The following is a 12,678-nucleotide window of genomic DNA, read 5'->3' as shown; positions in this document are numbered from 1 at the left end:
GGCTACAGCTAAGGTAAGGGAGATTTTTAAAACTTACTTACCAGTAGTGGCCAGCAGAAAATAAGTGACCACATATATTGGCAAGTCGGCTAAACCCGAGGCACTACAAGTGTAGTGTCTCCAACCCTCCCTCCTCCTCTAATCAAGTTAATAAGGTACGGATTATTTCTAAACTTCCTTTATTGAATATAAGTTTATTGCTTGATTTTACAGCAGTTGAATTAAGCTTTCTTGTTTAGTACTGTGTGGGCGTTCAGATAAGTCGGGTATGGATGCTAGGACAGTTGCTTGCTCCTCCTGCAGAACGTAGCAGGTGAGAGACATGGCACCAGTCTCCGTAGGCTACATCTGCGGGAAGTGCACCCAACTCCAGCTCCTTGAAAACTGTGGGTTAACACGTGCAGTGTTTATCATTGAATGAATGAAGGCAGCTGGATACAATAAATAAACTGCACACACTAATTCAATTAGTCAAGAAAACAGACAGCACACATTCATTCAATGAAACAGACGCATGTGTTAATGAAATGAGTAAACCTTCTCTCATGTATTAAGTGCATTCTTCCATAACTCTTTCATTCAATGAAACAAACTGCATTCAATGCGTTAAAATCGGAGCATTGAATGAATGAAAGAATCTCTGCTGATTAGATTAGCATGCGCAGTCTTTCATTGAATGGATGGATGCAGTTTGATTCACTTAATAAATGAGTTAAGTTTGTTTCGCTGAATCAATTAATAACGTTTGATTCGTTGAATCAATAATTGAAGTTTGATACAATGATCGAATGGATGCAGTTTGTTTCATTGCATGAATGAGTTAAGCTTCACACACTGAACGAATGAGGGAAGCTCTACTCATTGAATTAACACGTACAGTCTGTTTCATTGAATGAATGTGTGCAGCTTGCTTGATTGAATCAATGCGTTTAACTCGCGGCATTGCATGTATGAGATAAGGTCGTGCAGTTTGTTTCATTGAATGAATAAGTTAAGTTTGACACATTGAATAAACTGCACTCATCCATTCAATGAAACAGACTGCATGTGTTAATTCAATAAGTAGAGCTTCTCTCATGTATTCAATACGTCTGTCATAACGCCTTCATTCAATGAAAGAAATTGCACTAATTCAATCATTGATTCATTCTTCAATCATTGATTCAATGAATGAAATGTAATTCATTCAATGAAACACACTGCAAGTATTAATTGAATTCAGTAGAGCCTCTCTCATTCGTTCAATGCCACGAGTTTAACGCATTGTTTCAGTCAAACAAACTGCACACATTCATTAACTGAAAAACACTGCACGTGTTAATTTAATTAATAGAGCACCTCAGCCTTCTATCAGAACGTTTTCATTCAATGAAACAAGCTGCATTCAATGCGTTAAGATCGTGGCATTGAATGAATGAAAGAATCTCTACTGATTGAATTAACACGTGGAATGGCTTTCATTGAATGGATGGATGCCGTTTGATTCACTAAATAAATGTGTTAAGGTTGATATGTTGAAGTTATGTATAACGTTTGAGTCATTGAATCAATTATTGAAGAATGATACAATTATTGAATGAATGCAGTTTTGTTTCATTGAATGGATGAGTTCAGCTTCACACATTGATTGAATGAGAGAAGCTCTAATCATTAGTTTAAACGCGCAGTCAGATTCATTGAATAAATGTGTGCTGTTTGTTTCATTTGAGCAATGCGTGGAACTCGTGGCACTGCATGTATGAGATAGGCTCGACTCATTGATTAACATGTGTGGTTTGTCTCATTGAATGAATGTGTTAAGCTTGACATATTCAATGTATGGCAGAAGCTTTTCGCATTGAATTAACACGTGCAGTGTGTTTCATTGAATGATGAGTTGATTGATTACAGAAGTGAGTTAAGGTTGTTGCTTTGAATGAGTTAATAACGTTTGCTTCTTTGAATCAATGAATGAAGTTTGTATCAATGAATTAATGAATGCGGTATATTTCATTGAATGAAAGCGTTATAGTAGAGGCATTGAATATACGAGAGAAGCTCTACATATTGTATTAACTCGTGCAGTCTGTTTCATTGAATGAATATGGGAAGTTTGTTTCAATGAATGAATGAGTTAAGCTTGAAATATTGAATGAATGAGAGAAGCTCTGCTCATTGAATTAATACGTAAAGTATTTTTAATTGAATGAAAGAGTGCAGCTTGGTACATCAAATAAATTGCACTCATTTAATCAATGAAACAGACTGCATGTGTTAATTCAATGAGTATGTATGAGAGAAGCTAGACTCATTGATTAACACCTGCAGTCGGTTTCATTGAATGAATGAGTTAAGCTTGACACATTGAATGAATCGCAGAAGCTCTAGTAACATAAATAACTCGTACAGTGTTTTTCGTTACATGAATGAGTGCAGCTTGGTACATTAACTAAACTGAAGTCATTCATTCAATGAAAGAGACTGCAAGTGTTAATTGAATCAGTAGTGCCTCTCTCATTCTTTCATTGCCACAAGTCTAACGCATTGTCTCATTCAAAAAAACTGCACACATTCATTCGATGAAACAGACTGCATGTGTTAATTGAAGGAGTAGAGCTTCCCTCATTCATTTAATGCAACGAGTTTAACGCATTAATTCAATGATAGAGACTGCACGTGTTAGTTAAATGAGTAGAGCTTCTCTCATTTTGTCAAGCAAACAGACTGCACACATTCATTCAATGAAACAGACTGCATGTTTTAATTCAATGAGTTGTGCTTCTCTCAATTATTCAATGCCTTCTACCATAACGCTTTCATTCAATGAAACAAACTACATTCAATGTGTTAAGTCATGGCATTGAATGAGTGAAAGAATCTCTGCTTGTTGAATTAGCATGTGTAGTCTCTTTCATTGAATGAATGAGTGCTGTTTGATTCACTAAATAAATGAGTTAAGTTTGTTTTGTTGAATTAATGAATAGCGTTTGATTCCTTGTATCAATGATTGAAGTTTGATACAATGATTGAATGCATGCACTTTGTCTCTTTGAATGAATGAGTTAAGCTTCACACCCTGAATGAGAGAACTCATTGAATTAACACGTACAAGTATGTTTCATTGAATGAATGTGTGCAGCTTGTTTGATAGAATCAATGCGTTTAACTCTTGGCACTGCATGTTAAGTTTCCTGCATTGAACCATTTGCTTCATTGAATCAATGAATGAAGTTTATATCAATGATTTAATGAATGCGGTTCGTTTGATTGAAATAAAGCATTATATTGGAGGCATTGAATACGTGAGAGAAGCACAACGCATTGAGTTAAGACATGCAGTCTGTTTCATTCAATGAATGTGTGGAGTTTGATTCATTGAATGAATGAATGCAGTTGGATTTACTAAATAAATGACTGAAGCTTGTATCATTGAAACTATTAATTTGGTTTGATTCTTTGAATCATAGATTGAAGTTGATTGAAACAATGCGTTGCATTTTGTGGCATGGAATGCATTATCACGTGCAGGCTCTTGCATTGAATGAATGAGTGTAGTTTGACTCACTTAAGCAATGAGCTAAGTCGTATTCATTGAAGCAATGAATAACGTTTGATGCTTGAATCAATCATTGAAGTGTCATACAGTGATTGAATGACTGCCGTTTGTTTCATGGAATGGAAGCGTTAAACACGAGACATTGAATAAATGAGTGAAGATATATTCATTGGATTAACACATCCCTTCTGTTTCATTTTATCAATGCCTTAAACTCGTGGCATTGAATGACTGAGAGAAGCTGAACTCATTGAATTAGCACGAGCAGTTTGTTTCATTGAATGAATAGTTAAGCTTCACATTGAATGAATGTGTGCAGTTTGTTTCGTTAATCAATGTGTTCACTCGTGCCACTGCACGTATTGAGAGAAGCTCGACTCATGGATTAACACGTGCAGTTTGTTTCATTGAATGATTGAGTTAAGCTTGACACATTGAATGAATGGCAGAAGATCGACTCATATAATTAGCACGTGCCGTGTTTTTCATTGAATGAATGAGTGCAGCTTGATACATTAAATAAACTGCACTCATTCATTCAATGAAACAGACTGCGTGTGTTAATTCAATGAGTAGGACTTCTCTCATGTATGCAATACGTCTATCATAACGTTTTCATTCATTCATTCAATGCCACGAATTTAACGCATTGTTTCATTCAAACAAACTGCACACATTCGTTCAATGAGAAAAGCTCTACTCATTGAATTAGTACGTGCATTTTGTTTAATTGAAAGAATGAGTTAAGCTTGAAGCATGAAAGAGAGAAGCTCTACCAATTGAAACAAAACGTGCAGTCTGTGTCTTTGAGTTAAGCTTGACACATTGAATGAATGGCAGAAGATCGACTCATATAATTAGCACGTGCCGTGTTTTTCATTGAATGAATGAAGCTCGTTTCACTCATTCATTCAATGCCACGAATTTAACGCATTGTTTCATTCAAACAAACTGCACACATTCGTTCAATGAGAAAAGCTCTACTCATTGAATTAGTACGTGCATTTTGTTTAATTGAAAGAATGAGTTAAGCTTGAAGCATGAAAGAGAGAAGCTCTACCAATTGAAACAAAACGTGCAGTCTGTGTCTTTGAATGAATGCATGCACTTAGTTTCAGTGAATGAATGCTTGCAGCTTGTTCCAATGAATGAAATATTTACGTTTGATTCTTTGAATCAATGACTGAAGTTTGTTTCAATGGATGAATGCAAATTGTTTTATTGAATGAAAGCGTTAAGCTCGAGACATTGAGATAAGCTATGCTTTTTGAATTAACACCTACGTTCAGTTTATCTGAATGAATGACTGCAGTTTGATTCACTATGTAAAGCAATTCAATTTGTTTAAAGAAACAAACTTGACGCGTTCTTTCAATGAAAAAACTTCACATGTTAATTCTGTTAGTAGAGCTCTCATTCTTTCACTATTTCAAGCTTAACTCATTCATTTAGTGAAACAAACTGCACACTTTCATTCAATGAAACAGACGCATGGGTTAATTCAATGACTAGAGCTTCTCTCATGTAACGAATACCACTACTATACCAATTTCATTCTATCAAACAAACCACATTCATTAAATCATTGATACAAACTTCAATCATTGATTCAATGAATCAAACGTTATTAATTGATTCAATGCAACAAACCTAACATATTTATGTCATGAATCAAGCTGTAAGAATTCATTCAATGAAACACATTTTACGTGTTAATTGAATGAGTAGAGCTTCTTCCATATATCAATATATCAAGATTAACGCATTCATTCAATAAAACAAACTGCACGGGTTAATCAATGAGTTGAGCTTCTCTCATACGTGCAGTGCCACGGGATCAAAGCATTGATTCAATGAAACAAACAGTACACATTCATTCAATGAAACTGCAAGCGAAAACTCAATGAGTAGAGTTTCTCTCATTCAATCAATGTGTGAAGCTTAACTCATTCAAGTCAATGAAACAAACTGCATTTATTCAACGATTGCATCAAACTAGAATCAATAATTCAACGAAACAAACTTAACTCATTTATTTAGTGAATCAAACTGCACTCATTAATTCAACGAAAGAGACTGCATGTCCAATCTGTAGAGATTCTTTCATTCATTCAATGCCTCGATTTTATCGCATCGAATTCAGTTTGTTTCATTGAATGAAACATTGAATACATGAGAGAACCTCTACTCATTTAATGAATGTATGAGTTATGAATGCATGAGTTAAGTTTCTTTCACTGATTCCAAGAAAACGCTTGATTCATTGAATGTACGATTGAAGTTGAATTCATTTGAATGAATTAGTGTTGCCCGAAGCATTGCATGACTTAGAGAGGTTGAACTCATTGACATTACACGCGCAGTTTGTTTCATTGAATAACTGAGTGCACTTTGATTCATTGAATGAATGATTGCTGTTGGATTCATTAAATCTTGTGTTAACTTTGTTTCAGTGAATCAATGAATAATGTTTGATTATTTGAATGTCCGATTGAAGCTTGATTCATCGAATGAATGCAGTTTGTTACATTGAATGAATACGCTAACTTGGAGACATTGAATTCAAAGAAACTATCGGCATGGATGAATTCAATGAGTAAATCTTCTCTTCTTCATTCAATGCATCGAGATTTACTTTTTATTTCAAAGAATCAAAGTTCTTTCTTTCATTCAATGAATCCTACTTCAAAGTCACATTCAATGAATCAAACGTCATTTATTGTTTCAATGAAGCAAATATAAACCAAATATTTAACAGATCAAAGCGCACTCATGAGTTTACTTAAACAATCTGCATTCATTCATTTATTGAATCAAACTGAACTCACTGCAACAAACTGCACGTGTTAACTCAATGAGTAGAGCTTATCTCGCGAAGTCAAGGTCTCGTGCTTGACGCATTCATTCAGTAAAACAATTGCATTTGTTCATTCATTGAATCAAACATAAATCGCACATTGAATCAGACGTTTTTCATTGATTCAATGAAAGAAACTTAATACATTCCTTTAATGAATCCAACTGCATACAATCATTCAATGAATCAAACTCCATTAAATCATTCGTTGAATTAAACGTGAATCGTTTATTCAATTATTCAAAAGTTATTTATTGATTTAATGCAACAAACGCAACTCATACAATTTAATGTGCACTCATTGTTTACTGAAACAAATTGCATTCTTTCACTTATTCAGTGACTCCAACTCAACTAATTCATTCCCTGAAAGAAGCTGCACGTTTTATTTCAATGCCGAGAGCTATTCTCATGAATACAATGTCTCCAGCATAACATACTCATTCACTGAACGAAACTGCATTCATTCATTCATTGAATCAAACTGCAGTCGTACATTCAATGAATTAAACGTGTTATTTTGATTCAATGACACAAACTTACCCCATGCATTTAACTAACCAACTGGATTCACTAAATAAATGAGTTAAGTTTATTTCTTTAAATCAATTAATAATGCAGAGTATTTGCTAATTATTCTATGAAACAAACTGCACGCATTCTTCCAATGAAATAAAATGCACATATTCATTCAATGAAACAGACTGCACGTATTAATTCAATGAGTAGAGGTTGTCTCGAGCTTCACGCTTTAATTCAATGAAACAAATTGCATTCAATCAATGAATCAAACAACTTCTGATTCAAAGAAATCAAACGGTATTCATTGATTCAATGAAACAAACATCAATCACGTATTTAATCAATCGAACTGCAATCATTCATTCCATTCTTTCATTCAATGTTAATTCAATGGGTAGAGCTTCTCTCATGCATGCACTGTCAAGGGTTCAACGCCTTAATTCAATGAAACAGACTGCAGACATTGATTCAATGAAACAGTCTGCACGTGTTAATTCAATGTGTAGAGCTTCTCTCATTTGTTCAATGTCTTGAGCTTATTGCTTTAATTCACTGAAACAAGCTGCATTCATTCATTCATTGAATCAAACTTCAAACACTGGCTTAATGAATCAGACTTGATTCAATGAAACAAACTTAACTCATTTACATAGATAATCAAACTGCACTCATTCGTTTAATTAATCACACTGCATTTGTTAATTCAATGTGTAGAGCTTCTGCCATTCATTCAATGAAACAAACTGCTGCATTCATTCAATGATACAGACTGCATGTGTTACTTCAATGAGTCGAGTTTCTCTTAGTCATTAAATTAGTTTAACGCATTTATTGAATGAAGCAAACTGAACTCACATTCAACAAAACGGACTCAATACTTTTGTCATTCGATGAAAGAAATTGCACTAATTCAATCATTGATTCAATGAATGAAATGTAATTAATTGATTTAAAGAAATAAACTTCTTATTTAGTTTGTGAATCCAAGAGCACTCATTCATTCAATGAAACACACTGCAAGTATTAATTGAATTCAGTAGAGCCTCTCTCATTCGTTCAATGCCACGAGTTTAACGCAGTGTTTCAGTCAAACAAACTGCACACATTTATTAACTGAAAAACACTGCACGTGTTAATTCAATTAGTAGAGCACATCATGTATTCAATGCCTTCTATCAGAACGTTTTCATTCAATGAAACAAGCATTCAATGTGTTAAATCATGGAATTTAATGAATGAAAGAATCTCTGCTAGTTGAATTAGGCACGTGCAGTCTCTCTCATTGAATGAATGAGTACTGTTTGATTCACTAAATAAATGAGTTTAGTTTGTTTTGTTGAGTTAATGAATAACGTTTGCGTCATTGAATCAATGATTGAAGTTTGATACAATGATTGAATGCATGCACTTTTTCTCTTTGAATGAATGAGTTAAGCTTCACACATTGATTGAATGAGAGAAGCTCTACTCATTGGTTTTTATACGTGCAGTCAGTTTTATTGAAGAAATGTGTGTTGTTTGTTTTCATTTAATCAAAGCGTGGAACTCGTGGCACTGCATGTTAAGTGCAACTTGATACTAGTACAGGAAAGGTAGACTTGATCAAAGAGTTTAAGGTGAAATGGTAGGGAGTATAATGTGAGAGAATGCGCTGTGTAATTTGAGAAGGAGAACCGGAAAACAGGAAGCAGAGACGAGGAGAGAAGAGCAGCAATTGAGCAACAATGGCAGGGGATTCAGGGAATATTTCAGGAAGCACAGCTGAAATTCTTGCTGAGCATCTGCTTATGGTCCATGAAATAAATGTACTAAATCTGGCCTCTACGATTGCTCATCAATTTGTGATTGAATTGTATCCTTGACAGCTTTTTTCAACCATGGTTGGTTCATCTCCTTATCGAGTCCTTCTTTTTGAACAGCAGTAATCATTGCTGAGCGTTATGGACTACTTGATAATGTCTGTCTATGTATACTCACTGACCTTCCTCTTTGTCTATTTCCACGTCTCGCTTCAGACCAGATGTGAGACAGAAATCCTCAATTTAAATGCCTGGTTCTTTTCAATCATGCGGGGAACTGTCTGAGCGTGGCTGTTCAGCGGAGGCTGACTCCATTCTCCCTGTTTCTCCGTCTGTCATTTCTGTTTCATGATGTGAGCTGCATCTGATGTGATCTCCTTTTCCTTCAAACCAGAAATCCCCTAACTACTGTGGACAGGACTTTCAGCTGTGACTGTCCCACTTCCCTCACCTCTGCTCTCACTTCATTCCCTCCTTTCCAGAATAATGATAAATTGGAGTGGAAGCAGGCTTTTTGAGTGGGAGCAGCAGCGGAGGGAAGGCGAATCAGGAAGGCTACAGCTACGGTAAGGAAGATTTTTAAAAATTACTGACCGGTAGTGGCCAGCGGTATTTTTTTCCTCCACAGAAGGAGCGGCGGAAGTGACGCGGACCAGAGGGGCTGCCGGGAAGGTAAGGAGTGAGTATAAGTGTTTCTTTCCTCCAAGAAGGAGCGGGAGAAGCGGCGAAAGTGACGTGGACCAGAGGGGCTGCGGTACGTAAAGCAAGTGAGTTTCAGTACTTACCCTTCGAAGCCAGCGACCTTTTTGAGTGTGAGCAGCAGCGGAGGTAAAGCGAACCATGAAGGCTACAGCTAAGGTAAGGGAGATTTTTAAAACTTACTTACCAGTAGTGGCCAGCAGAAAATAAGTGACCACATATATTGGCAAGTCGGCTAAACCCGAGGCACTACAAGTGTAGTGTCTCCAACCCTCCCTCCTCCTCTAATCAAGTTAATAAGGTACGGATTATTTCTAAACTTCCTTTATTGAATATAAGTTTATTGCTTGATTTTACAGCAGTTGAATTAAGCTTTCTTGTTTAGTACTGTGTGGGCGTTCAGATAAGTCGGGTATGGATGCTAGGACAGTTGCTTGCTCCTCCTGCAGAACGTAGCAGGTGAGAGACATGGCACCAGTCTCCGTAGGCTACATCTGCGGGAAGTGCACCCAACTCCAGCTCCTTGAAAACTGTGGGTTAACACGTGCAGTGTTTATCATTGAATGAATGAAGGCAGCTGGATACAATAAATAAACTGCACACACTAATTCAATTAGTCAAGAAAACAGACAGCACACATTCATTCAATGAAACAGACGCATGTGTTAATGAAATGAGTAAACCTTCTCTCATGTATTAAGTGCATTCTTCCATAACTCTTTCATTCAATGAAACAAACTGCATTCAATGCGTTAAGATCGGAGCATTGAATGAATGAAAGAATCTCTGCTGATTAGATTAGCATGCGCAGTCTTTCATTGAATGGATGGATGCAGTTTGATTCACTTAATAAATGAGTTAAGTTTGTTTCGCTGAATCAATTAATAACGTTTGATTCGTTGAATCAATAATTGAAGTTTGATACAATGATCGAATGGATGCAGTTTGTTTCATTGCATGAATGAGTTAAGCTTCACACACTGAACGAATGAGGGAAGCTCTACTCATTGAATTAACACGTACAGTCTGTTTCATTGAATGAATGTGTGCAGCTTGCTTGATTGAATCAATGCGTTTAACTCGCGGCATTGCATGTATGAGATAAGGTCGTGCAGTTTGTTTCATTGAATGAATAAGTTAAGTTTGACACATTGAATAAACTGCACTCATCCATTCAATGAAACAGACTGCATGTGTTAATTCAATAAGTAGAGCTTCTCTCATGTATTCAATACGTCTGTCATAACGCCTTCATTCAATGAAAGAAATTGCACTAATTCAATCATTGATTCATTCTTCAATCATTGATTCAATGAATGAAATGTAATTAATTAATTTAAAGAAATAAACTTCTCATTTATTTTGTGAATCCAAGAGCACTCATTCATTCAATGAAACACACTGCAAGTATTAATTGAATTCAGTAGAGCCTCTCTCATTCGTTCAATGCCACGAGTTTAACGCATTGTTTCAGTCAAACAAACTGCACACATTCATTAACTGAAAAACACTGCACGTGTTAATTTAATTAATAGAGCACCTCAGCCTTCTATCAGAACGTTTTCATTCAATGAAACAAGCTGCATTCAATGCGTTAAGATCGTGGCATTGAATGAATGAAAGAATCTCTACTGATTGAATTAACACGTGGAATGGCTTTCATTGAATGGATGGATGCCGTTTGATTCACTAAATAAATGTGTTAAGGTTGATATGTTGAAGTTATGTATAACGTTTGAGTCATTGAATCAATTATTGAAGAATGATACAATTATTGAATGAATGCAGTTTTGTTTCATTGAATGGATGAGTTCAGCTTCACACATTGATTGAATGAGAGAAGCTCTAATCATTAGTTTAAACGCGCAGTCAGATTCATTGAATAAATGTGTGCTGTTTGTTTCATTTGAGCAATGCGTGGAACTCGTGGCACTGCATGTATGAGATAGGCTCGACTCATTGATTAACATGTGTGGTTTGTCTCATTGAATGAATGTGTTAAGCTTGACATATTCAATGTATGGCAGAAGCTTTTCGCATTGAATTAACACGTGCAGTGTGTTTCATTGAATGATGAGTTGATTGATTACAGAAGTGAGTTAAGGTTGTTGCTTTGAATGAGTTAATAACGTTTGCTTCTTTGAATCAATGAATGAAGTTTGTATCAATGAATTAATGAATGCGGTATATTTCATTGAATGAAAGCGTTATAGTAGAGGCATTGAATATACGAGAGAAGCTCTACATATTGTATTAACTCGTGCAGTCTGTTTCATTGAATGAATATGGGAAGTTTGTTTCAATGAATGAATGAGTTAAGCTTGAAATATTGAATGAATGAGAGAAGCTCTGCTCATTGAATTAATACGTAAAGTATTTTTAATTGAATGAAAGAGTGCAGCTTGGTACATCAAATAAATTACACTCATTTAATCAATGAAACAGACTGCATGTGTTAATTCAATGAGTATGTATGAGAGAAGCTAGACTCATTGATTAACACCTGCAGTCGGTTTCATTGAATGAATGAGTTAAGCTTGACACATTGAATGAATCGCAGAAGCTCTAGTAACATAAATAACTCGTACAGTGTTTTTCGTTACATGAATGAGTGCAGCTTGGTACATTAACTAAACTGAAGTCATTCATTCAATGAAAGAGACTGCAAGTGTTAATTGAATCAGTAGTGCCTCTCTCATTCTTTCATTGCCACAAGTCTAACGCATTGTCTCATTCAAAAAAACTGCACACATTCATTCGATGAAACAGACTGCATGTGTTAATTGAAGGAGTAGAGCTTCCCTCATTCATTTAATGCAACGAGTTTAACGCATTAATTCAATGATAGAGACTGCACGTGTTAGTTAAATGAGTAGAGCTTCTCTCATTTTGTCAAGCAAACAGACTGCACACATTCATTCAATGAAACAGACTGCATGTTTTAATTCAATGAGTTGTGCTTCTCTCAATTATTCAATGCCTTCTACCATAACGCTTTCATTCAATGAAACAAACTACATTCAATGTGTTAAATCATGGCATTGAATGAGTGAAAGAATCTCTGCTTGTTGAATTAGCATGTGTAGTCTCTTTCATTGAATGAATGAGTGCTGTTTGATTCACTAAATAAATGAGTTAAGTTTGTTTTGTTGAATTAATGAATAGCGTTTGATTCCTTGTATCAATGATTGAAGTTTGATACAATGATTGAATGCATGCACTTTGTCTCTTTGAATGAATGAGTTAAGCTTCACACCCTGAATGAG

The sequence above is a fragment of the Chiloscyllium plagiosum genome, unplaced genomic scaffold (genome assembly GCF_037043375.1).
Source record: "Chiloscyllium plagiosum isolate Xiang-an unplaced genomic scaffold, Cpla_swu_hap1 HiC_scaffold_48, whole genome shotgun sequence".
NCBI classification, from domain to species: domain Eukaryota; kingdom Metazoa; phylum Chordata; class Chondrichthyes; order Orectolobiformes; family Hemiscylliidae; genus Chiloscyllium; species Chiloscyllium plagiosum.
Note: the sequence above shows the minus strand (reverse complement) of the source record.